The 27,192-nt window shown below is 35.0% G+C and overlaps 1 non-coding gene across 1 annotated transcript; it reads left to right on the plus strand.

Moving 5' to 3' along the window:
- The first annotated feature begins 18,151 nt into the window (after window positions 1–18,151).
- LOC116574624 lies at window positions 18,152–18,256 on the plus strand. Its single transcript, XR_004279402.1, has one exon. It is a non-coding gene; the product is annotated as a U6 spliceosomal RNA (small nuclear RNA).
- Window positions 18,257–27,192: the final 8,936 nt, after the last annotated feature.

The raw sequence follows: 27,192 nt of genomic DNA on the forward strand, positions 1-27,192 counted from the left end.
ATGATCTTGCAGTCATGAGATCTAACCCCTAGTGGGGCTCTGTGCTCAGTGCAGACTCTGCTTCAAATGCTCTCTCCCTTTCTTTCTACCTCCAGCTACTGTGTGCTCTATCTCAAATAAATTAACAAAATTTCTAAAATAATAATAATAAAATGTAAGTATTCAAAATCACTTATACACAGGATTTAGTCATTTTTTACCTTGATTATAATAATAAAATGTAAGTATTCAAAATCACTTATACACTTAGGCTTTAGTCATTTTTTACCTTGATTTTTACCCTATTATGTTTTATATTTATTCAATTAATGTGGTATTTATTAATAAATGTTCTCATGCTTATCTATCATTACCTCCATAGAAAAAATACTGCTGGATGTGATATGGGTGGATTTTGAGAAACCTGATAAATAACACCCTTTTCCATCATCTGAACCATTAGAAAAAATAATTTTGTTTGATCGATTAAGAAGGAAAATTAAAGAAATTCAAGTTACTACTTATATTACCAACAAAGACTGGAATTGGTACTGTGGCTTATTTTTCTTAGTCATGTAGACTTGCTAATTCTTCTATTCAAAATTAGATAGATTTCCTCTTGGGATCATACATACTGCTGGAAAATCCCAAGTCTTTCCATTAAGATTCTGCTGTGGTAGGTAATCTTTGAAGTCTCCCTGTTTTTTTTTTTTTTTTTTTTTTTCTTTAATCAGATTTCTAATTGGTCTTTCTATGTCTATTCTTGTCACATTTATTTATTTATTTATTTACATAGCTATATAAACATATCTTTATGAGAAAGGGAAAAAAACTAGAGTTTATTTATAATATAGCTTTGTTTTATCTAGTAGGTTTTATTATATATTAATTTATTGAATTAATTCAATTCTGTTTCAAAAGTATTCTGTTTCTATTGTAAACTATATATTTTTTCTATTTTTCTGTTCAAAAAAGACTATTTTTTCCTCTATTTGTGTGTAGATCAGATTAGTATGTTCTGGTAGTTAGTTTTAAAATTTTTTACTTGTTATTGAGATGAGTATTTGTAGTTGCAGAGTTTGTTCACTCATTCAATAAATATTTATCCATCTCCCACTCTGTGCAAGATACTTTTCTAAGAACTAAGACGTCAGTGAATCAAAAAGCTGCAAACCCCTAATTTAATGGATTGCATATTCTAGGAAGAAATTTTGGAGGGGAAAGCAAGATAAAGAAGCAAAATATATTCTATGATAAAACCAAAGAGAAAAAAACAATAGGATTGGGAAAAGAAATAGGAATATCAAGAACTGTAATGGGTCCAAATGTTTATGCCATTTGCAAACCAATGCATTAGCTCACCACATTATTATAGATGTTGATTGAAGAGATGAGACTCTTGGGTCAGAGGTAAATGACATTATTATTGATAGCGTAGCAAAAATCATGAACATTAGCATATTTGCCTCAGGTCTGCTTGGACCTCAGTCCCACATGGGCAACACTGATTGGCCAAGAAAGATGCCTGTACAAACAGTTTGTTACATTACAAAAGAGAAACCCTGAGCATAAAGAACCTGAATCTTTTATAACAGAGAGTAAGGATACCTGTCATTTGTTCTGAAAGAGACACTGTATTTTCCAAGATTGTTCATCATGCAAACATACCAGAAAGATAGGGGGAAAAAAAAAAAAGCCAAGACAAAACAGAACAGTTTGTGCCCTTGCTTACACGACCCACAGAAATGTAAGAGACTCCAGTGTCTCCCTGTAATATTCACCTATTGCTTTTACAACATCTTGGCTTTGGTTGAATCTCTTCATGTGTAAACTGCTGTTGGGCATTCTGGATAACGTGACTAACAGTGCCTGGGATCAAATCTGTTCTGTATGTCTCACAGAGAACTTAATTAAGGCTGTCCTCTACAGGACTACAAGCAGCAGAATTTGTCAAAGAACAATTCACCAAGGAACCATGTTTAAGCTCATTTCAGAGAAATCATCTTAGTCATGTGAGGCCTATATGATCTACTAGTAATGCTTTGTTTTTGCTTTGTTTTTGTTTTTGTTTTAATATTTTCAAGTCTTTCATGACTACTTGTAAGGTTCATGTCACCATTTTAGGAGGGAAATAAATTAATTCCTAGGGTTGAATCCAGAGAAGAAGCATAGTTCCAGAGACCCATAGTAAGAAAGCATTGGTTACAACTATTGGGGCCTCACATCTTTGTGGTAGTTCGATCTGCTAAGAGGCACAAGTCGACAATTCCTCTAACATAACCTCACAAGTGTTAGGTCCTGGCATTTCCAGGTCAGTTGAATAATTGAGTTCAGTTCTTGTTTGTGTAGGGTTCATTATTCCAACCTCCCTAACTTGCCCAAACCAAGAATCAAATGGTTTTCATTCAGCCCATGGAAAGGCAGAGAAACAGCCAAGAGGATGGGAGTGAGAAAAAGATCCTGAGGTACTGACAGGCATTTTGTGGTGGACATACAGGATCCGGGGCCATCAGATTTATTTCTTCTTTTTTTTTTTTTTTATATTTTTTTTTATTTATTTTTATTTTTATTATTATTTTTTTTTAATTTCCAGCTTAACAGTATTCATTATTTTTGCACAACACCCCGTGCTCCATGCAATCCGTGCCCTCTATAATACCCACCACCTGGTACCCCAACCTCCCACCCCCCGTCCCTTCAAAAGCCTCAGATTGTTTTTCAGAGTCCATAGTCTCTCATGGTATTTCTAACCGACACTTCAGAAGTTAAGGAAAAGAGTAATCAGATAGTGATAGGGTTTTTTTGTTTGTTTGTTTTGTTTTTTGACTGCCAGAAAAATTGAGCATTATAAATTTGCCCAAGTAATCCCAAGGAACTTTAGTGCACAGGCCTCTGAATTGTGTCAGGAACTATCATCTACCTCTACTGGTAGAAGTCTGATAACAATGCAGTGAGGACTGAGGCAGCTGAGGCTTCTAACTTGCCAACTAACAGGACATTGTCTATAGAGTGAGACCTTAGGACATCAGAGATTCTCATGTTAAATTCTGACTGACCCACGGGGGGAAGGAAAAATTCCAGAAAGAATTTGTGTCACTAACATTTCTGTACATGAAACTCTTCATTATCATGATAATACTCCCTGGTACTCATGGTAGAGTAACTCATTAATTTCTATTATGCCCTCAGATGTAGAAGCAACAATAGTATATTGATCTGTCCTAAAGGATCTCCCATAAAATGTAATGTTAGTGTCCCCTCCCCACTGACCCCGCCCAACATGACCACTTTATTTATGAACCAGTTGAACAAGCACTTAAGATATCTGGGGAGAGAGTATGACTCACATCTACAAAGCATATTAATAGTCTATATGATTACTAAAATCCTCTGATTCAGTGGATGCCCTTTGGTGGGCATTCAAGTATCCTTAAAATCTGTGCCTATTCTGAGAGATTCACCCAAGTATCTTTTTTTTTAATCCACATTTTTTCTCACATTCAAATGTGGTATAGGTTGACTTCAGTCCAAAACAAACAAACAAACAAACAAACAAACAAAGTATGCATTATGCTGCAAGGTACAGCAATTTTTCTTCACTTTAGAAGGATGGTCTTTGCATGCTGCAGACCACTGAACCCCCAGAAACTTCATTTAGGTAGCAAGACCATAAAGTTTTGTGCTTATCTCCTACCCTCTATATCAAGGGTTAGAAAACTTTTTCTGCAAAGGAAAATATAATAAATATTTTAAAATCTGTGATAGATATGTTGTTTTGATAGATATGTATGTTTCTGCTGCTCTAGTATAAAAATAACCAAAGACAATATGTAAACAGATGATCATAGCTTCGCTCAAATAATACTTAATTTCTAAGATTGAATGTCAATTTCTCCTCCAGTTGGAATATGTCATACTAAGATATTCAAGTACTTCCTACTCATTAGATCCAATCAAAATGTTGTAATCAGTAATAAGCAGTGGAACGTGATAAAAAAATAAAAGGAAAAAAACCAAAATATTTATAAACAATACTATGACAAGGAACAGAATTGACATCACCCTACTAGGTAAGGAAAAATGGCTTCTCATAAATTTTATATATTGAGATAGGGAAGTCAGTAGTAGCCAAACCAATAGCTACATACCAAGTACCAGGGGTGATGATTTGCCCAATAAAGAAATTAAATCAAAATAGCAGTTGCAACTCAAGTTAAAACCAAAGTAAGCTAGAAATAATACAGTTATTATTCAAGTACCCCCCTGACTTGGTGTAGACTAAACAGGTGACATCCATTGAATTTAGTACTTGTTACTATGGATTAGTTTTAAAGTACATTTATCATGGCCTTAATACCTACAGTTTCACCAAGGGCATGCCAGTGCTTCTGTTTAATTATCTTGGTAGGGAGGGGACATTAGGAGGAGTCTCATTATGATAGAAGATGACTGTGACAGAGCTGAGGAGAATGAACATGCCCTTTCTTGGCATATGCCCCGGAGGAGGGGGGATGTTGGGGAATGTTTTACAGGTTTTCAAGTATAGAGAAGCAAAGTTGCTGAAAAGAAACACCACAGCACCACACTCCCACAAGCAAGGAAGGCTCTTTAATCCAGGATCCAAAATCCTCAGTTTCATCCGGGTCCAAAGTTTCCATTCCAAGTTTCAGGGTCTCTTATTTTTCCTAACCTGCACCCCATTTGTCCCATGAGAAACTTGTTGAGTCTGTGAATCCAGCTGTTGTATTTCTGCTGCATATAATTTTTTTTTTTTTATTTGAGAGAGACAGAGAGTAAGAGTGAGTGAGAGAGCATGAGCAGGGGGAAAAGGAAGAGGGAGAGGGTGAAATAGACTCACCGATGAGCAGGAAGCCTGACGCGGGACTCAATCCTGGGACCCTGGGATCATGACCTGAGCCAAAAACAGACGTTTAACTGACTGAACCATCCAGGTGTGACCAAAATTAAATTTTGCATTTCTTTTAAACAATATTGGTTCTGATGATACAAAAGATAACGGATCATTTTATAGCTGTCATGGAAGTTCTTTAGTTTTCAGACTGAATTTAAATTGAGAGTTAAAGACTTGAGCTGGTCATTTTCTTTCTATAAGCAGCACATTTAAAGGAATGCATGTAGCACCACACTCAGACAGTGGTCCATAATTACCCTGGAAACAGTCAAGTGGAGCCGCCTCTTGATCTCTCAAGGTACCTATTTCTGTTAGAATTTTATCTTCATCAACCACATGTGATGACTTGATATATAAGAAGCTGTGCACACTAGCTTCCCAGTGACCATTTACAAGGAGTTCAGCACTACATTAATACCCAATCTAATCCCATCCAGGAGAGGCTGTCTGCCAGAATCACTCCCAGTATCAACTCTGTATCAGTCAGCTCCAATTGGGAGTCAGAAAAAGCTCTTATTTTGAGAAAGGACATTTTAATAGAAAGAGTGCACAATTAGGCAAAAGTGGTTGACTAGTTAAAGAGGTAAGGAAATACTCAAGGAGATCTAAAATTAGTGAAGGCAGACACAAAGTTACAATCTATAGACTAAGGGAGAGTGATGACAAAGGAAGACGCCCACCCAAAGACAGATTCAAATCTCTTTGAAAAGGGTTAGACAGACTCAGAAGCCAACAGCCCTACTCGCGTAAAAGCAACTTGCCTGAGAGTACGAGCTGGAGCTATGCTGCTGGAGTCACTCACAGTTGTCACAAGGTGTGGGTTGGGCACATCAGGTCTCTAGATGTAGTCACTAGGTTGGGATAGTTGATGGAGTATGCTGCCACAGCCTTGCTGGGGAAACAGGGAAGGCAGGTAGTAAGAAGTAGTTGTTAGGTAGGAAAGTCGCTGTCTTAGTGATGGTAGAAACTTGCTCATGGAAATAGCACACTGATTGGGAGAGTGTGGCCTGAGGGAGTAGCAGGGATGCTCTTTACTTTGGGCCATAGGTGTAGGTAGACAAATGTCCCGTGAGCTTGACTAAAACCTGCCATAAATGCATCCTCATGTTGGGAGAGTCTATGAGGTCCACTAATACTGTTTGGGAAATAGAGCTGAAAATGGAATCTCCTGATACCTGAGAAAACTGCTCTACAAAATAAAAGAAATAAAACCAGTTTTATTATTGAAAGAGTATTAAACCATAATGTGATGTGCATCACAGACATTTTCTAAACAGATTGCAAAAAATCTGCAATAGATACTATGAAATCTCATCCTTGTACATAGCCAAGCAACACATTTTATACATTATTTTCAAAATAAACAATAACTAATCCTTAATTAAGAGGACTCTACCGCACCATTTGTTACATACAGCACATCCTAAATCACCTTGTAATTGGAGTAGCCACTTGTTCTGTTAAATGTTTTTAAAAGAAAAAAAAGGGGGGGCAACTGGGTGGCTCAGATGTTAAGCGTCTGTCTTCGGCTCAGGTCATGATCCCAGGGTCCTGGGATGGAACCCCACATCAGGGTCCCTGCTCAGCGAGAAGCCTGCTTCTCCCTCTCCCAATCCCCCCTGCTTGTGCTCCCTCTCTCACTGTGTCTCTCTCTGTCAAATAAATAAATACAAATCTTTAAAAAAAAAAAAAAAATATATATATATATATATATATATGGTATCTTTATGACAGGAAAAATGGTAGGTTTAGAACTTGGGGCCAGGAAACTGGGAGATACGGGCTGATATCTTACATTTCAAAATATGGTTCCCAGGCCTTGACAGGTTCCCAAGTTCCTGGGATACTCTTTCACTCATTAAATAGATTTATACTCAGTTCAAAGAGGCAAAGAAAGAACATACAAGTTTTCTAAAATAAACACTTTAAAAAAGGGGAGGAAGATGGGAGTCTCTTCCCTTATTTTTACCAAGGAGAATTAAGCCCCTATTTTTAATATGTATTTGTTCTTACAATATGAGTGTCAATGGGTCTTAGCAATCATGTTTAATAAAAGGAAAACGGGAAGCAGTACCAGATCTGGGAAAGGAAGTGAAATCCTGTCTCTGTTTCCTTACAACGTCACTCTAGCGCTTTCTGTTGACAAGGTTGAGCATTTTTGCTAGCTGCAAAGAAGAGGTTTTTAGGAAGAGGATATTGCTCTAGACAAAGAAGTGTTGATTAGGAGCTGAAAGACAGTAAATTAATAACCTTGCTCACATCTTTTACACACTTTTCTTACTCTACTTTTTATTTCTAAAATAATTAATCCCAGATATTACATCATAAAAGTATATAGACATATAAATTATTACTTTTTACAGTGACAAAGTCCCCATGTGGACCCCGTTATTGCACGGTACCATAATTTTTTCAATTTATTTATTGATGGGTAATAAATTGTATCCACAAGCACTATTTAAAATTGAAAATACTACTGCAATAAGATATACTTGCGTATGTGTGTTTTTGGATTTTTGCCAGAGTATTTTAGAATAGATTTCTTCAAATGAGATCTCAGTGTAAAAGGGGAAATGCATATGTAATTTGCCAAATTCCCTTCCATAAGGTTGTACCACTTTGCTTTCCCAACAAAAATGTAGGAGTTCTAGCTTCTCTGTAGCCTTGGCAACAAAGTATTTCTGCAAACTTTTGAATGTTTGCCAATTGTATAGATAAGATATGGTGTATAAGCAAAGCTGTAATTTGCATTTGTATTTAGTTATAGCATTTAATTCTCTCCTTTAGAGAGCTTATTGTTTTTACTCTTAATAAGTAAAAAAAGTGAATGTAGAATTTTAATTTGGAATGCTGCCCTAAGCAGGCTTCTTTTAATCTCCTAGACATATGTATCTTTATTTTAATATTGATTCAAGCATGTGAGGCATTTGTTAATGAGTAAGATATATTTCAGGATAATCATTATTTCTGGAAACATGGTTATTAGATAAAGAATTAATATAAAAACAATTTATTAATGGATTTAAGGGGTTTGGCAAAGTAAGCTGAATAGGAAGATAGGGACCGCTGGGTGGCTCAGTGGGTTAAAGCCTCCACCTTGAGCTCAGGTCATGATCCTGGGGTTCTGAGATCAAGCTCTCCATCAGGCTCTCTGCTCAGCAGGGAGCCTGCTTCCCCATCTCTCTCTCTGCCTGCCTCTCTGCCTACTTGTGATCTCTGTCTGTCAAATAAATGAATAAAATTTTTTAAAAAACTATTTAAAAAATAGGAAGATACTGGAAAAGCCATGAGACACATAAAAAAAGAAAACAAAAACAAAAACTATTATCTGTGAATCTTGGAGAGAAAAAAATGTTAAGTTCAAATGAGAAGTCAGAGGAAGTAAAGTAATATTGCTGATTAGATCTGTCTTAAGGTATGATGCAATACTGATCCTGGAGAAAGTAGGAAAGAAACAGGATATAAATCCTTCAAAAAAGCATCTCCTTACAATAAGTTTTCATGGTTACATTTGTATTTAGAAATACAAACTAAGAACTATTTTTCATAAGGAAAAAAACAAAATAAAACACATCAAAACAAATCTCCATTTTAAGCATTTCAATCTTAATGCCACCCAATCACAACCAAACTTTTTGGACTATATTTGGGGGGGGGGCATGATTAATTTAACACTCTGTTTCTTCTTCTCCATTTCCCCACAAAAGACTACTCCTTTTAAAACTTTTACTGGGAGTACCTGGGTGGTTCAGTGGGTTAAAGTCTCTGCCTTCAACTTAAGTCATGATCCCAGGACCCTGGGATTGAGCCCTGCATTGGGCTCTCTGTTCAGCAGGGATCCTGCTTCCCCTCTCCTCCATGCCTCTCTGCCTACTTGTGCTATCTGTCTGTCAAATAAATAAATAAAATCTTTTAAAAAATAAATAAAAATAAAACTTTTACTAGGTTATGTATACTCCCTTTAATTTTTAGAAATAACTGGCTTTGACTACAGATATTCACTATATCATTATGATGGCAAGCTCGTGGAAATCAAATCTAATTTATCTGAGCTTATATTTGTTCACTTAACTACCAAGCTAACCGGGCAATAGCTAGACCTACTTCTGTTTGGAGAAAATATATAACATATATGAGTGAAGCAGTGTGCATTAAGGCAGGTGATGGGTAAGAGAAGTGTTTATAAATTCTACAACAAAAGCAAAAGAAAGTTTAGTCATACCTAATAGAGGCTGACATACTTCATTCAGGTGTTCTTTTCCCCAATCACTTTTTATATGGGTATGACTCTCAGACAATATCTCTGAAAGTACTGTCTCTTTTCCAAATTCATTCTCCTCAGACTAAGCAGAATAATTTAATTAATACACAAAATATGAAAATAGTGTCCTTCATATTTATAAATAAATGAATTTTGTTTTTTAAATTAAATTTAATTTTTTTTCAGTGTTCAAAAATCCATTGCTTATGCACCACACCTGTGCCCCATGCAATACGTGCCTTCCATAATACCCACCACCAGGCTCACCCAAACACCTACTCCCCTCCCCGCCAAAACTCTCAGTTTGTTTCTCAGAGGCCACGGTACTTATGTGCCTTAGCTCATCACCTTCTCAACCAATATTTTAATTTGCATTTGACTTGAACACAATTGTTTTTACAATGAGTTTCAGAAACATCAACTTCATATATACAGAAAAGAAAGTGTAACCTGATTTCTTCATGTGAAAAAGGTTGGGGTTTTTGTTTAAAACAAACAATTTTGGGATGCCTGGGTGGCTCAGTTGGTTAAGTGTTTGCCTTTGGCTGGGTTCATAATCCCAGGATCCTAGGATCTAGTTCCCCATCAAGCTCATTGGTCAGTGGGGAGCCTGCTTCTTTCTCTGCCTGCCTCACACTTGCTTGTGCTCTCTCAGTCTGTCTCTCTCTCTCTCTCGGACAGATAAATAAAGAAAATCTCAAAAAAATATATGAATTGTCTGTGTAATTTAATGGCTTTTTTAAAAAGCAGATGTAATCCTATGCTTAAATTATACAGGAATAGAATATTAGATCTTGGGAGAAGTAGCCACATTATATAGTTTGATGGTTAGAATTTACCTAGAGATGATATAGAAAAGCCCACATGAGGTCTCATTATAATTCTACATGCAAAGAGTTCACTATCAGTGTTAATTTGAGATGGTGAGGACATAAAAATACTTTTGCTTGCAACCTTCAAGGGCTCACTCTAAATCAGATTATCAGTAAATACAGACAGGTCTCAGAGATTATACCAGATTTAAGAAGTTCTAAAAATTTACAAACAGTGATGAAATGGACAAATTAGTAAGGATTTATACTTAACACATGAAAAATGGGAGATTTATTATTATCCCAAATGACATTAGAAAAAAATGGTATCTGCTCAATATAACATTTTCAAGTATTTAAAACAAGTTAGGATGAAGATTGACAATTTTAGTGATAGACTGTGTTTAAATGAGTGTGGATTGGCCCTCCTATTTGTTCATTCTTGCTGTTAGCCAAGAGATGGATGGTCATTTGCTTGAGGTAGAGGATATAAGAATCTACAAGGCACAGTTCCTGCTCCCCAGTTTATATCAACTTATTGTTGTTACAGTAATTTTAGTACCTTTTTCAATAAGTTAATCAGATGACTTTTATCAGTTCTTTGTTTTTGTTTCTTCTTAGGAATCCTCCTTCCGCAACACACACACACACACACACACACACACACGCATGCACACACATGCGTGCACACACGCACAGAGCAATGAGTTTGTAATTGTTAGCTTTTTTGACACTTAACATATATTTTACCTGGATAGCATATATTTAGATTGCATTTCTGTTGTAGAGTTTGCCTGATTTGTAAGTATTTTTATTTCCTTGTTTTCACCTTGTTCCTTTTAAGAGTATGTCAAATTTCATATATATAGATTTTGCCCATGTTGAAACTCTACTGGCATGGCTAAAACACACTAAATTCCTTTATCACTTTACAAATTCTGGTGTGCGTTTGTTTTTCTATTTGTAGTTTATCTGGGGAGATACAGATAACATTTATGATCTTTACTTGCTCATATGAGAATTGCTGCTGTTAAAATACCCTGAAAACAGCATTTCAAATTAAGCCAGAAATGATTTGCCCCATGCTGTTGTCATCTTGTGTGAGACTTAAACAAGAAACAACTGTGAAATAAAAGCTACTAGTAATGCCCAGAAAACTGAAGTGAAACATAAAGAAACTCAACCATGACTGGATAGTACATTTTCTTTCCCCATGCTTCTACTAAATGAAAAGAAGATGATAATGTGTGACATAAAGTTGCAAGAGATCACAAAACAACAGATTTTAATTCTAAATATAGAAAGAATTTATAAAATGGATCATTTCTTAGTAGTTTAGTCTTCATATAATTGAACAATGATGTGCTAATGGTGTATTTATTAAATGGTGATCCATTGAATGTGATATTCTTTAAAATTAAGAGAAATGCCTTTTGAATAATTGAGTTGTTTTACAACATGAGTGTAAATATTAGAAGAGTCATTTCATATTTTGCTTATTTCTTAAAATTACTGTATACTTATTGCTGGACAAAGAACACTGGTTTACAGAGCAATATTCTTCCAAGTCTTTGACTGCTTTGGGGGGCATTTTCTTGACAAGTTTTGCTCTATTTCCCAGGTTTTAAAACTTTAGACCCTGGGGTCATGCTAATGCAGTACCTGATGGAGTAGAAAGAAACCGAACATACTACTTCAAATCAGCTACACTATGACTCAGGGTTCTTGTAGGTTACATGAAGCACAATGAAAATCGTTGATGCACATAAAATCATTAGTTCCATTTCCAACATTATCCTATTTAAAAGAATCAAACACAATTTGTAATTAAAATGGTACTATCAATGAAGGTGTCAGTTGGAAGGGTGATTATTAGCCATTAAAAAGTGAAAAGATCTATTTACTCTCACATCTGATATCCTATGTGGGCATTTTGGAAAGTGCAATAGTATTTAAAGCCATGTTTCAACTCAGAATTCATGTATTAATAACCATGTGCTACAATAGCAATTCAGAATAGTTACATAAAAAGCATTTACAGTTAAATTCATATTCAATATTCACTATGTGATTTTCTCTATGGAGTTCTTAGGAAATCTTACTCAAGTTGCTCTTTGTTTAATGGAGAGAGGCACACATCTATCTGTACTATTAGTTTATTATTAGGTGAACCATGAATTTTTAAGTTAGTGACCCCAATATCTAACATTTTAGTATATAATGGACTAAAAATAAATGAACATTTTACAGGTTTTCTGTTTTTAAACATTTCTTAACATGTAATTGATTTCAAAATTAATTTGGGCTTTTTTTAACAATCAATAAAATGTATCATAGGAACTATGCTTTCAAAGCTTGTCAGGTGTTATTACACTATTCTATCAAGTACATTTTTTATGCATACAGGTTATTGAATTTGAGATTTTTAAAAACTTTATTAAGTTAGTATTATATGCTTAGACAGGAGACATACCAAAGAAAACTTGCCTGAGATCCAAATGTTGGCAATGACAAAGTCAGGATTCTAATATAGGCTTGTCTGGTTCTAAATGCTTTATTCTTTGCCCTATGAGGGAGTATTTATTATTTAAAGCTGGCTCTGGAATATTTTATAACATTTAGTCAATTAAATCTAAATCAGTAGGGTAATATGTAAAACACGTAACGGGAAGGTATTTGGTCTAACTGAAGCACAAGGGGATAAAGCTTTGGCAAAGTCTATATGTTTACAAACACAATCATCTCTCATAATCTTTAGTACTAAAACTTTCCTCTTACTATGTTTTTGGTTTTCTTTTTATTCTGATACTATAAATATAGATTACCAGAGCTCTGTTTGCAAACACTGTTTACAAATTGAAATCATTAAATTAATAATTTTAGTGTACCTATGTGCTAATGCCTGTGGTAACCTATATACTTCTTCCTAAGACAAATAAAAATGTTATTGCAGTTTCAAGGTTAGAAGCTTTCAGAGAAAAGTTTTCCATCTGTATTTTTCATGATCCTATCAGTGGATCTACATCTGATATCTATAACAGATATGCCCTGTAGGGACCAGATTCATAAAGAATGGGTTAGAACATAAGAAATAAATGGAGGACATTCACAATCAATCAAGAAGTTCTTTCCTAGTTAGTGTGGACAAGACCTCAAAATCCTTCTCAACAAACACTCCAGGCAGCCAGTACCAATTGATCAGAGTTGGCGTGGGAGTTGAAACCAGTTTACCACCCCTGCCCTCACTTACATTCTTAACACAGTTGCCAAACTTATCATTCTAACATTCTATTCTCCTACAAAAATCCATTGTTGACTTGACATTGCCTTTAAAAATGAAGAACGAACTCTTGAAATATAGCATAGAATGCTAACACAGCTACTATCTCTTCAGCCTTGATGCCAGTCCTACTTCCCCAAATACACCTCAACACAGAGACACACATATACCCTCTCTCTCACTCTCTCACACACACAATACGTTCCCAAGTAGACACACACATAAACACATGTACCACCACATACTTTAACATACACTTATACACACATATCAAGAGACACACATCCGCACTCAATTCAAATAATAATGACTTGTAAAACTCTTCCAAATCTTTCAAAAGTTGTATATATTGTTGTCTCTATTTCAGTCACCATCATCCTTCATATTTTTTGAATTATATAATCTCTATTTAGCCTTTCTGACAAATCTCCTCCTTGATTACTTGGGTTGAGTTCTGTGTCCAAGATGATTTTTTTATATTACTTTTTAGAAAACAATTAGAATTCAATATGTACTATTGTCATCATATTGATTGGATTGCATTTATTAATATTGGCTTAATTGTCTATATAAATTGAACATATATAAGAGTACTATAGGATAATTGATTACTTGTTTTCTGATGCATAGAATGTGTATGCCATATAATAAGCATTTAACAAATTATTTTATATTAATTGAACATATATTGTTTCATCGTTTATAATTTATATACTAATGCCTATTTATCATGTTATTTGTTATTGTTTTAAGTATTTTGTATGCACTAATTCTTTAACCCTCACAACAGCCTTTGACTTAAAGACTATATTCCCGGGCGCCTGGGTGGCTCAGTGGGTTAAGCCACTGCCTTCGGCTCAGGTCATGATCTCAGGGTCCTGGGATGGAGTCCTGCATTGGGCTCTCTGCTCAGCGGGGAGCCTGCTTCCTCCTCTCTCTTTCTGCCTGCCTCTCTGCCTACTTGTTATCTCTCTCTGTCAAGTAAATAAATAAATTAAAAAAAAAAAGACTATATTCCAATTGTAGAGATGAGAAACTTGATGTCTTTATTCAATTTCTCCCAAAGGAGACTGTGATGAACATTAGTAAGCAAATGATTTATCTAGAAAGTGTCCCCAGGAGAAACCAGAAGGAAATAAAGGAAGCAGGTTGGGAAGGTAAAAAAACAAAAACAAAAACAAAACAAAACGAAAAAACCTAGTAAGGTGTAATTTCTAGCTAAGTGTGGCCTTATCCCAGAGAGAAGTTCTAGAATATAAATTAGGTCTTATATATTGTCCTAAAGGCAAATGAGCTGAATTTTCACCCTACTGCACCAGTTAGTCCTTGGCTAACAATACCCCAGGCAGTTATAAGCTTCGAAGCAAATCTTCTCTCTCTCTCTACCTATAGTCAAAACAGCTTTACATGCAAATGGGAGTCTTCTGAATAGAGTCCCTACTGCAGCAGTTTGAAGCAAGTAACATACAAGGGAAGTAGGAACGAACAAAACAGTTAAATGGATCTAGATCCAAGGAGTACTGTGTGGGTTCCTACAGGCTTCATTATAAGGAGGCTAAATAACTTGCCCAAGTTCTCCCAGTTAGACAGCAGAGCTGAATTGGAGCACTGAGCTTCCTGTTCTCAATTCTGTGTTCTTAACTACTGTCCTATGTTGTTATTCTTCCATTATATTAATTTAGAACTTTAATCTTTTAGCCTGGTTTCTACTTAATTGACTAAACTATCAGCTAAAATATGCTGCACTCTGAAGTCTGACCAAATCATTCTTTAAGGTTTATATTTTGCAAGGTACAATGTGTATTTTGGTAAGAATAGGGGCTTTGGGATCAGAGAGTTATGGGTTATAATCCTTGATTCATTCTGTATTATGCAGGGTTCTCCAGAGAAACAAAATCAATGCCATGTGTATATATAAGAGATTTATTTTAAGGAACTGACCCACAGGGTTATGAAGGCTAGCAACTCCAAAATATGCAGGGTAGCCTGAAAGACTGGAAACCCAGGGAAGAGCTGATGTTACAGTCCTGGTCTGAGGGTCAAGTGGGTAGAATTCCCACTTGCTCAGAGGAGCTCAGTCTTTGTTTTAGTGAGACCCTCAACTGACTATATGAGTCCCAACCAAACCATCAAGGGCAATTGCTTTACAGACAACCAATGGATTTTTTTTTTAAAGATTTTATTTATTTATCAGAGAGAGAGAGGGGAGAGAGCAAGCACAGGCAGACAGAATGGCAGGCAGAGGCAGAGGGAGAAGCAGGCTCCCCGCCGAGCAAGGAGCCCGATGTGGGACTCGATCCCAGGACTCTGGGATCATGACCTGAGCCGAAGGCAGCTGCTTAACCAACTGAGCCACCCAGGCATCCCCAACCAATGGATTTAAATGCTAAGATCACCCCAAACCATACTCACAGAACCATCAGAAATGTTGAGAATAATATTTCACCAACTGTCTGGGCATCATGGCTCAATCAAATTGACACAAAATATTAACCACCATACACACTTTTATAATTACCTTTAAGAAACTTTCTAACCTCTCAAACTGAGTTTCCTCTTATAATTTTACCTTGTTTTCTTTATCCTTTATGTGTTTTCTTATCATCATTAGTAATCACAACATTGTTAGTTCAAGCCAAGAATTAATTGGCATAGAATGAGAATAGAACAAAGCACCTAGCAATGTAGCCCATAATATATATTTCATAAATGGAAATATTTACAGAAAGAAGGTCTAATTTCTTCATTTTTTCTCCCTCAGAGTTTGTGGGTTTGGGGATTCAGAGTTTGAAAAGGTACATGTCAATGATTAGTTTGTTTAGATGATTATAAGGGATTAGAGCATACGATTGTTTCTTTTATAGTGCCCATTTCTTTGCCTTTGTAGAAAAAGGAGAAAAAAATATATAATGTTAAGAATCTTAAAAAAAATGGTATATGAATAAAAGACTTTAATTTTCAGAAAAATAAGAATGTTCCCTTGCTGGAAATGACTCATTTATAATAATCTAAGTTTCAGGAATATGTTAGCTGTCTCAGAGCCCTAAGAAATATTGCTTTCTATGTATTAAATTATTTTTACTTTTTTTTTTTTTGGTGATTAACTGTTGAAAAAGAAACTGATTATCTTATACTATTCAATGTCTACTACTTCATACAGAGTGGACAATACAGAAATGTTTGCTAATAGTATATTGCAAGCAATATTGCATTAATGTTTTTTAAGTTTTATATTCTCATAATGTAGTGAGACTTACAAACAATAAACAATGCACAGAACACACTACAAAATCAGGCCTGTCAAACAGGAATTAGAAAAGGTATTCAATAGATAATTAATAATTAGTGTGAGAGGCTTCAAATCAAGGTGACAGGAGGTAAGGAATGACTTCCTTTAGAGATAACCTAAATTATGACCCAAAGGAATGGAGGGAGTTGATCACCAAAGAACCAGAAGATAGGTTTTTAGACATTAGGGAAATCAAATGCAAAACACATGAAATAAAGAAAGTAAAGAAGATAGCATGATATAGAGTCAATCAGAGAACCAATGATGTTAGAACATAGTGAGCTGGGAAGAGTAAAGTAACATTAGAGAAGCAGAAACAGGCCAGGCAAGAACTGAACCGACTGTCCACTTTCTTCTAAGTTAATGAGAGCTAATCGTTTCTCTGACTTTTGGCTAAGATGAAGTATAAGCTAATGAGAGCTAGGTAGTCACAGATCAAGAGCTCTAGAAGGTATAATGTAAGTTTGAGAAGGAAGATGGAGCATGAGAGTATGCAATTTAGAACACTGAAATGAAGCTAGGAGTCCATTTGACAAAAAGAAAGAAAAAACAGGCGTTCAAGATTTTTGGTAAAGGCAAAAGCATAGAGGAATGGTGGACATAATGGAATACCTTTTTTAAAATTAAGGGAATTTAGTTCTAGAATCATGGTAGCAAATACATAAATCACATGGTGTCATGGCCACACATTCTATTTCCACTACTACAAGTTGGTGGAGATAGGACTAAGTGGTATCCTCTTTGTTTTTTCCTAGAATGATAAACAAATACACACTCCCCTTCTCTTAGCACAAGAGACATCTCCCTACATCTCCCTACAAGTATTAGCATGGCAAAGAAGCCCTCTTTCATAAATGAGAAGCTTTTCCTTACTTTGGTAACTCTTCAAGACACAAAATTTCCATAACAAATTTATGCTAAAATCAAGATCTTTATTCATAATTCTTTGACTTTGTCAATCTCTTTAATCCATTTATCTCACCATTAGGTCACTATTTATGAAGATATCCTGGCTTCCCCTCTTTACATAACTCAATTAAATTTTATAATCATCAGTAGTGTTAAATCCTTTCTACTTAACTTAGTCCCCTAACACACTTTAACCATAATTGTTTGCTTAATTGTTTAATTTCCTTGACTCTATGGTTCTTGACCTCAAGGATATTGTTTATTTACTTGACAGTTCTTTATTTAGCACTAAAAAGGCACTATCTATATTTATAGTTGTATCTATCTACTAATGTTATATCTGAACTCAATGATTTATTGATATAACCAACTTGCCCAGTTAAAAAAAAAAATCAGTAAGAAGCAGTGCATTATACCAAGAAACAATGATTTAAGAATACGTTCTAAGGCAAAAAAAAAAAGAAAAAGAAAAATGTTATACACATATCTATATCCTAATTTCCAGGCATACAAAAAATAGGCAAAGTGGAGAAACAAGTTATAAACAAGTAGACAAATAATACATACGTTGCTAATACTCCCATTTAGTATTGTAGCTATAAAAACCTAAGCAGCAAATAATTCAATTACAAATTAGTGATGATATATTTTATTATATTCTTTATCAAATTGCTATAAGGAGAAAGATTCTACTGGAACAAAAATAAACATGCTTGTTGCAGCAGCACATACACTAAAATTGGAACTATACATAGAAGATTTGCAGGGCCCTTGCATGAGGATGACCCAAATTCATAAAGTGTTTCATATTTAAAAACAAAACAAAACAAAACATAAAAACTTATGAAATGTCAATTTAACTTTTACATTAATTTAATTAGATTTGGGGTGACATATTTTATTTTGGTTTTTATTCTGTAGCCAAGGCAACAATGATTTTAAAATATCATTGAGGGGTGCCTGGGTGGCTCAGTGGGTTAAGTCTCTGCCTTTGGCTCAGGTCACGATCCCAGGGTCCTGGGATCGAGCCCCGCATAGGGCTCTCTGCTCAGCAGGGAGCCTGCTTCCCCTCCTCTCTCTCTCTCTCTGCCTACTTGTGATCTATCTGTCAAATAAATAAATAAAATCTTTAAAAAAATAAAATATCATTGATATAATTGATCCATTTTTTATGTGTAACTTCACAATGGAATACATAATACTCTAAATTTAAAGACATAACAATGAAATTCAGTCTCTCAGATGACCAATGAATTCAGGCTGAGAGTTTGATTATCTTATTATTTTGTTCTCTTAAAGTGCATATATTGAGATTATATATATATATATATATATATATATATATATATATAGTGTGTGTGTGTGTGTGTGTGTGTGTATGATTAAGTAATATATATTATTATTAAGCAATTTATTTATGCTTAAATCTTTTCTTTTTCTAAAATCCCCTCTGGGACAACTGAAGAACAGTTTTATCAACACTGAACAGACTCTTAGATGACATGTTAGAAATTTGGTTGTAGTATTTACAAATAAAAATATTGCTTTAGTATGTGTGTCATGAGTAATAAATATGGCTACATTCTATGTTTTAGCAAAAGGAATGCATTACAGTTAAAGAGAATCATAATTTCTAGGAACCATAACATGCCATTTTTCTCTCATTTTTTGTTATTTAAAGGGATTTACAGAAGGCTTAGCTGAGGTTTAGTAAGACATTTTATGACCCAATGTATTCATTATTCATTGCTGTGTAACAAATAAGCCCAAAATTTAGCAGCTAAAAGCACAGACCACCTATTATCTTATAGTTTCTGGAGGGCAGGAATTTGCGAACAATGTAGTTGGATAAATTTAACTGAGGGTATTTCACAAAGCTGCAATCAAGATGTTATCTGAGACTGCAGTCATTTCAGACTCATGTCGAGGAGGAATTGCTTCTAAGCACACTCAAATGCTACTGGCTTAAGACAGCAGGTCCTTACCATGTGGTCAGTTCCACAGGAATACAGACACTGTGACAACCTTTCTTTCACCAAAGCAAAGTAAGAGATAGAGACAACTAAAGCTAGAGCAAGAGAGAAACAAGAAATATTTCCCAAGATGGAAGGCATTTTTTTTAAAACCTAATACCGAAAATCCTGTTACTTCTTCCATATTTTGTACAAAAAAAAAAAAAAAAAAATCTACAGCCCAAAATTAGTGAAGGAAATTACATCAGAGCATGAACCAAGAGCCAAAGTTCAGTGGGGGTCATCCTAGAGCCTGTCAACCAGAGTCTTCTCTCAAGTAATCAATAAGTCATATCTTTCAACTATGCAGAATGTACTCTATCCCCTCCAAATTACCTTGAGTTTCATCCTTATGGACTCAGTTCAAAGTCCATAGGCTCAACGTCTAAATCATGTCCAGATACAAATAAAGCAACCTGAATGTATTTGCTCAAGTACACCACCTCAACTGTGACTTCTCCAAATCTGTGGATCTGAGAAAGTAGAGAGATAAGTAACCTGCCCCCATTTCCCCAACAAATACTCAACATATAATATTAGAATAAGCATTAGATGGCTGCTACAGGTATTCTAGTTCAAAAGAAAGAAAAAATTGGGAAGACAAAGAAGGAACTAATTCACAGAAATTGTAACATCCAATCGTACAAATACTGGCAGTTCTTTGAGTAGGACTCAGGCCAGGGAATAATTTTCTATGAATTTCAATTGTGACTTCATTGTTTTTGGTACCATCCTCTTGGTCATGTTCCTTTACTTTCCTTTTTTATGAAACATACCATGCATCTGCAATGATAGAGTAGGCAATTAGTGAGACATGAGCAGGGAACTGGTGTTTTATGACTGTTAAGAATTTCAAACAGCTGGGAGAGACCTTGGGGAACACACAGGCAATCTCCCCTATGACCGTTGCCTACAGTAATCGATACCTTCATTGTAATACATTTACATTGAGGTTTGACCCCTGTTGTAGAGGACAGCTGCCATGTCAGTTCCAACAAGCACCATATAGGGCCAAAAACTCCCTGTACCAGCCAATGGGAAGAGTCTCTTAGATGACTGGAGGGAACCTTAGCCAGAGACTGACTTGGCTATGACTCATAACTGAGTCAAACATGAGAAGAAAAGATGATCCTGGTCCTCATGTTGTTTTCACCTCCGTACCTACCTGCTATCCCCAAGTCCAGGGTGTACTCTTGCTTTAACTGCTATAAATGCTTGCTTACTTAAGAATTTGTCTCTGAATTCTTTCTTGGCTGACCTTAAGAACAGAGGTGAGGGAACAGGATTTGCCACTGATAGAACTGAATAGATCTCTCACTGTCCCTCTTGCTAGTAGAATTTTGGGGATCCAGAGGTGTCTCCTAATTTTGTACAATCTCTGACTCTCAATCCAAACAGGTGATGTTTTGGCCCCTCTAATACCAAATCAGTATCTTAACTTTCTACCTTAGCCAACAACAACAAAAAAAAAGGCACAAACTAAGCCTGAAAATAGCAGAAGGAATGAAAAAATAAACAGACTCTTCACTCTAAATGTATGTAGTGTGATTATTAATTATATCTTAACAAAGATGTGTAAAAAACTTCAATCAGATGTAATTTATGTTTTAAGAAACAAACGTAACTTCAACATGTTAATGATCACAGAAATTTTCACTTTAATCCTCTTTTCTTATTTAGAAAAATAAACATTGGAATTCTTTTCTAAAGTCATCCAATAGCAAGTAAAAGAATGTGTCTATAAGGAGAGATTCGTGATGATGATAGATAGGCCTCCATGTTGGTTGACATAAAGTTGTGTCTAGTATTTGTCCCAATAACACAACGTTCAGATATTTTGGACAAAAATGGGCCTACTTTCATTAGCCCAATACCCTTTTTATTCTCTCTCCTTTTAATTGCTTTTTTGTTTTTGTTTTTGTTTTTCTATAATCTCATATTAGGAGTTTCTCTTCCAAACCACAATCCCGGCCAGGGATAAGCTACCCTCCTGCACTAAAGCACCCTGATTATGCTATGACTTTATTTCTGCTCTGTACCCTTCTAACAGAGGCCAGCTCCACTAGGATGCTAGATATGGACTCCAAAGTACAAAGGAGTGCCAGAAAAATCTGCTAAAAGTCCCCATGGGGGAAAGAATTAATAAACCACATATGACCAAAAAAAAAAAAAAAAAATCACATATGAGCCAAGAGCCTGAAATTTTGGAAAGTGTGATGAGAGGGAAAATAGGGAATGAGAATCAATCATTCTTTCCACAAAAGTAGGTTCATCTGTGAATGGGTGAGCATTTGGATTGCAAGGGAGTAGTAGTAGGAACATGATGATATTACCTTGTGTGATGCTTAATTTTCTGTCAGCTTGACTATGTTAAGGGATGCCCAGTTAGTCCTGGGTGTGTCTGTACAAGTGTTTCTGGAAGAGATTAACATTTGCATTAGTAGACCAAGTGAGGAAGGTCTGCCTTTACCAAAGGGAGTAACCTCTAGTCGACAGAAGCCAGAAAAGAATAAAAGGGGAGGAAGGAAAGAGTCTCTCTTCTTTCTCTCTCCTCCTGAGATAGAACCTTTATCTTCTTCTGCCCCAGAGCCACAGTTCTTGGGCCCTCAGACTTTAGGACTTATACCAGAGGCCCTCTGTTCGCAGGCCTTTCTTTAGTCTCAGACTGGCTTTCACCATCTGCTGTCCAGGTTTCTCAGGTCTTCAGGACTCAGATTAATTACACCACCAGCTTTCTTTGTTCATGGCTGGCAGATAGCTGGATCACCCCACACCTCCATACCATATGACCCAATTCCCATAATATTGATCCCCTTATACATATTTTTATATATCCTTTGGGTTCTCTGTCTCTGGAGAACCCTGACTTGGCAATATCTGAGAATCTATTAACAATAATAAAGTTCAGAATACTAAAAATTCAATAAAATGAGATAAGAAAAACTGAAATTTCGGTCTATTATAAAGGGAACGTAGATCATTATAACTTATTTAAAATGTTTATCATTTTTTCTAATTATAATATATTTAGGACTGTGAATGTGTCAGGTTTAAACTATAGTTGAATAAAAATCATATTTTTTTCATTTTACCAAGTTTGTTGCTCAGTTTGTCATGGTTTTCTATCCACAATTGAAAAACTTAGAGAAAACGTGGTTTTCAGTCCATATTTTTGAACAGAGGGCAAAATCTGAGTTGAACTGCAGATTTTTCCATTAATATTAATGCACTTCTCTCTTAATTCACAGTTTTCAATAAAACGTCTTGCCTTTTAAAATATGCATTGTTTTATTATGGTTTTGTTTCAGATAAGCTATTATTCAAAGCATATCCTATTAAGCATAATTCTTTGTAACTTGGGTTGCCTTTCATATGAAAGAGCTCATTCATCCTCCAAGAAATGACTTAGTACTTACTGCATGTTAAGCATTGTGTTAGATTCAACCAGCTGCTGGAAAAGACAAAGGCATTGCCCCGAGGTGAAAGACCTTATCTTGTAATATGCCTCATCTTTAATCCCTCTCTTTCTTTGAAAGACCTCGAAGTGCTTTATTCCAATTTTGTATCATGGTTGGATTTTTGACTGACAGTTTAGAGAAGGTCCTAGAGACATTATTAATAATAAAATAGTTTTGTCTTCACTCAGTTCTTATCAGGTAATAGTCACCAAGCCTAAATACTTGTACTTTATTATGATAAAAGCATCATGTCCATAATGGCAGTGTGAGTTGGGTGCTACTTCTTAAATAACCATTTTAAAGACTTTCTAAAATCCAGAACTGTGAGAGAATAAATTTTGTCATCTAAAACAATAAATAAATAAAAATAAAGATAAAATTAGTAAATATTAATTTACAGTGATGTCATATGTTCAATGTAAAGTCACTAAGTGACTAGGGGTTCAAAAACAACATCATTTCGTTTAGAAAATTCATACTGCTAACTATTCAATACAACTGCTTGTAATTGTTTCTATGTTCTTGTGTTCATCTGTTAGATACCATCAGTTTATTGTATTTTATTTCATTTTATTTATTTATTTGACAGAGAGAGAGAGAGATCAAGATCACAAGTAGGCAGAGAGGCAAGCAGAGAGAGAAGGGGAAGCAGGCTCCCCGCTGAGCAGGGAGCCCAATGTGGGGCTTGATCCCAGGACTCTGAGATCATGACCCGAGGCAAAGGCAGAGGCCTAACCCACTAAGCCTCCCAGGTGCCCTCAGTTTATTGTTTTAATATTAATGTTCATTTAAATGTATATATAAGGCTTTTTAAAATGTTTGCTACTTTGATACATATTTTTTTTTAAAGATTTTTTTAATTTATTTGTCAGAGAGAGAGAGAGCGTGAACACAGGCAGACAGAATGGCAGGCAGAGGCAGAGGGAGAAGCAGACTCCCTGCCGAGCAAGGAGCCCGATGTGGGACTCGATCCCAGGACGCTGGGATCATGACCTGAGCCGAAGGCAGCTGCTTAACCAACTGAGCCACCCAGGCGTCCCGATACATATTTTTAAAATAAAGGATGTATTAATATGATAATACTACATTTAATCAATTTCTAGAATAAGGAACCAAGTGTTATAAAGTCAAATAAAACTTCTAGGTGTGAAACATGAGCCTTGTAAGAAATTTCTCTGCATTCTCTCTCTCTCCCTCTCTCTCTCTCATTTATTTTATTTTTATTTTTTGTTCTTTTAGATATCTAGTCCTTACTACCTAGGATACATATACCTGCAAAATACATGATCAAAACTCAAGGGTTAATCATTATGTTACTGCCTACTTGCTAAATACTAAAATAATGATGGCTCAACTCAGTTTCTTAGACTTTGTACATTTAATGAGTTTTTTATTAGTAGTAGTAGCAGTAGTAGCCATGCATGTGCATGCACGCAGTGATGGTGGCAATAGAAGGTCAAAAAGTTATACCTTCCTTTTGTCCTATATTTCTGTTCTTCAGTCATTAGTTGTCATTGCACAATTGTGCTTAATTCTTTTGAAGAGGTGTTCTTTTCAGGAATGTTCCTGTGGAAATTTAAAACCTGACTTCTAAAAGAAAGGAATATTTTGCAGAGGAAACAAACATAGGTGTAACATCAAATACATCAAATATAATAAGCATATATGTGTGTGTGTCTGTAACATGATTTATAATGTATATAACAGATATAAATATATAATAGTTTTTATTCAGAGAATAATTAGTTTAAACAACAGCTCTTTTGTAACGGTGGTAGAGGACAGATATACCCTTTAAAAAAATGGAGTACTAATGTGCTTTGAAAAGTATGAGTCTAGTTTTGTTTTATCTGTGATTTTTATCTTTTTTAATTCTACCAGATCATGCTATATTCTTGGGAAAAAAATGATTTTACTCCTCTAGATTCCATTTCACCTTTTAATTATGTGGTAAATTTTGAATGAGGTATTTAATATAGTATCTGAATAGCAGCTTTGGTTCATAAAAGAACTAGATGGAAACCAAAAAGCATCCTACATATGCTGCATAAATAATTCATTATCAGGACTTTAAAAAGCAAAGGAAGTTGCTGGTAAGTTTTTTGTACTAATTATCAAAGAACTGATGATTGGAAAAAGCTTTCTAAAAATGTAGGACACCACAACCTAAATCTTTTCATGGGGATAGTCACTGGCAAAGGAAATGAATAATTGCAAAGAAAAGTAGCCTGGAGGACAATGGAAGAAAGTGGAAAGGCTATCACAGGAAACAGAACAATTGGAAAGGATGTGTGATTTTAGCTTAAAGTAAGGTGAGAATAGTAACAAAGCTAGAGAAAATGGTGCGACATTCATAGCATCCTGGTTAAACAAAGTTAGAAAGCATGGAAAGAAGTGAGAAATGCTTGAGCAGATCTGGGAAAATTATGGTGATAATTGAATAAAAAATGAAGGAGTTTAAAATTCAATGTGAATAAGATTATGAGCGATACTAAAACATAAGGGAGAAGTACATTGCAAATAACACTTACAAAAATAAGAATTAATTAAATTTATTAAAATTGTTGCCCAATATATTTTAGATTAAAGAATACATACAGGGCTATTAAGTATCACTTAAGATCATTACAACTCTTCAAGCATGTGAATTTGAATTTACTCATGAAGTTGGCAAATTTTACTTCCTTACATATCGTTATCATTAGATGGTTGTTTTTCTAAGTGATCACAGCAAATCAAGATTGAAAAATTTACTTTTAAAAGGATTCAAATGATTTAAAATGGATTTTTTAATGTTAAAAAAATGCCTTCTGGGGCATCTGAGTGGCTCAGTCAGTTAAGCATCAAATTCTTGCTTTTCGCTCAGGTCATGATATCAGGGTCATGAGACCAAGATCTTTATCAGGCTCTACACTAGGCAAGGAGACTGTTTAAGATTCTCTCCCTCTTCCTTTGCCCTTCCACCCCCACCACCACACCTCTTAAAAAAAATGCCTTTTATGTTGAAGTCATTCAATCAAAGTCATTTAACTTGTCAAAGAAAATTTGGTTGACCCTTCAAGAAACATAAGCCAAATATTCATGGATATTTCTAACAGCATATGGAAACACAGAAGATAACCATTCTTCTTTAATCCTCACTTTGCTAGGTTTGAGAGACATGACATTTTTCTCAACATTCAAAAAATATCTGCAGAGAGAAGAGTGTCTCTTTTTTTCAGAGAAAGTTGAAATTTTATGAGGATTTGGTTGATCCAACTCTGATAAAGCATCACAAATACCTAATGTCAGCAAGCAGAAGTTATGACTAAGTTAACGGAAAGAAAAACGAAACAAACGCTCTTGAATCTACCTTGAAACCCCAGTTGTCTAATTGATATATTTATTTGTGTGATCAGATAATTTTACTTGAAATGTCATAAGCAAAGGCGCAGATGAAGTATTACTATGTTATTCGTGAGTAACTTGTTTAAAATAATTTCATTTTCCCTCTAATCACTGAATAATTAATATAGTATATGATAAGCCGCAATAATATGGAAATGTAAAGTTTGGTGGTGAAGCTTCATGACAGTCCCCAGCTAAGGAGCAGTCATCTGATGGATGATGGATCACATAGTTGTTAATGTATGTATTTGGAATATCACGAACATAAGCTCATAGAATGAAATATACACTCACAGTATACATTAAGTAAAAATAATTAGTGTTTTATGAAAATGTTTTATCATTTACAAATCTATAAAATATAGTGTTATACCTATACAAATCTATAAAATATAATGCTCTATAGTCATATCTTTTATGTTCATTCCCTTACTCCCAAATAGATCAGGACTTTTTGCCTTACATACCACTTGAAAATGCATTTCCTTTCTTCTCTCAATTTAATTTTAAAACATTCCAAAAAGAAGTAGAAAAAAAGAGTGGCTTAAAATTTTCAGGAGTAAATATTTGTTCTTTGAAATAACATTTATCCCTGTCATGATCATTTGCTGTTTTGGTGTGTGCTCGTGTTAGTGGAAAATCAGGCAAATGAGAGCCAAATTGACTGACTTCTTTGTATATACTTGATCAAATGTCATAAAAAGTGAAAGAAAACATGGAAGTTTAGTCTCATGCCTGCTTAGGTCGACAGTGAACAATTACTGAAGACTAAAGCCTTTTGAAGCATTATATGTATTAAATACTATGACAATGCATCTAAAGTCACCTTTATTTCAGAATTAAGCATTAGATATTTTTGTGCTACATTTTCCCCAAAATTTCTTAAGAACATC

The sequence above is a fragment of the Mustela erminea genome, chromosome 15 (genome assembly GCF_009829155.1).
Source record: "Mustela erminea isolate mMusErm1 chromosome 15, mMusErm1.Pri, whole genome shotgun sequence".
In the NCBI taxonomy this organism is placed as follows: Eukaryota; Metazoa; Chordata; class Mammalia; order Carnivora; family Mustelidae; genus Mustela; species Mustela erminea.